The following is a 928-nucleotide window of genomic DNA, read 5'->3' as shown; positions in this document are numbered from 1 at the left end:
GGGTGTCTGAGCCAAAAAGGGGTCTAATCAATGTTGTGGTTTAGAAAGATCAATTTGACAGAAATGCATGGACTGGATCAGAGCAGGGAAAGGTAAGAGGTAACTTGCATGTGTGATGCTAAAGATTTAAAATTAAGCACCATTACGAGATACCACTACATACCGTTTTGAATGGATAAAATTAGAAAACATATACTGATAATATCAAGGGCTGGCGAGGACTCAGAGCAACTAAAACTCCCATACATTGCTGGTAAGAACAGAAAATAGACCAGCACTCTGGAAAATGATTTGACAGTTTCTCATAAGGTTAAACAAACACAGACCATATAACCCAAAAACTCTGCTCATGGTTATCTACCCTAGAGAAAAGAAAGTATGTTAACATAAAAACCTATACATGAATGTTTATAGAAACTCTATTCATAATTGCTCCCAAATGAGAAACATCCCCAAAGTCCTTGAGTAGGTGAATGGATAAACAAAGTGTGGTACCTCTGTACCATGGAACACTACCCAGCAATAAAAAGGAGCAAGGCATTATGTGCAGTGAATGATTCCAGTCTCAAAAGGTTTCACATGATGTGGTTCCATTCAGATAATGTTCTTAAAGTGACAAAACTATAGGGATGGAGGACAGATCAGTGATTGCAAGGGGTGGGAAGTAATAATAAAAATAATAGGCTAGCATGAGAACTTTTTTGGGGGTGTGATGGAACTGTTCTGTATTCAGATTGTACTGATGGTTACATGAATCTGTACATGTGTTTAAAATCATAGAAGCAACCTCCCAGGATTTTGTTTGAAGAGAGACTAATTAATGTTCTGCCAGCTTCAGAGACAGGAGGGAAAGCAAGCTTGGCAGAGGTACCCATTCCATTGTCCCCTTGTTTAGTAGCTGGTGATTGGAAGACACTTTGCAACAATG

The 928-nt window shown here is 38.7% G+C and overlaps 1 non-coding gene across 1 annotated transcript; it reads left to right on the top strand.

The window, feature by feature from the left end:
* The first annotated feature begins 784 nt into the window (after positions 1-784).
* On the top strand, positions 785-928 carry LOC118618012. Its single transcript, XR_004956957.1, has one exon. It is a non-coding gene; the product is annotated as a small nucleolar RNA SNORA7 (small nucleolar RNA).

The sequence above is a fragment of the Molossus molossus genome, unplaced genomic scaffold (assembly GCF_014108415.1).
Source record: "Molossus molossus isolate mMolMol1 unplaced genomic scaffold, mMolMol1.p scaffold_m16_p_5, whole genome shotgun sequence".
NCBI classification, from domain to species: domain Eukaryota; kingdom Metazoa; phylum Chordata; class Mammalia; order Chiroptera; family Molossidae; genus Molossus; species Molossus molossus.
Note: the sequence above shows the minus strand (reverse complement) of the source record. Positions and strands in the feature narration are given on the sequence as shown.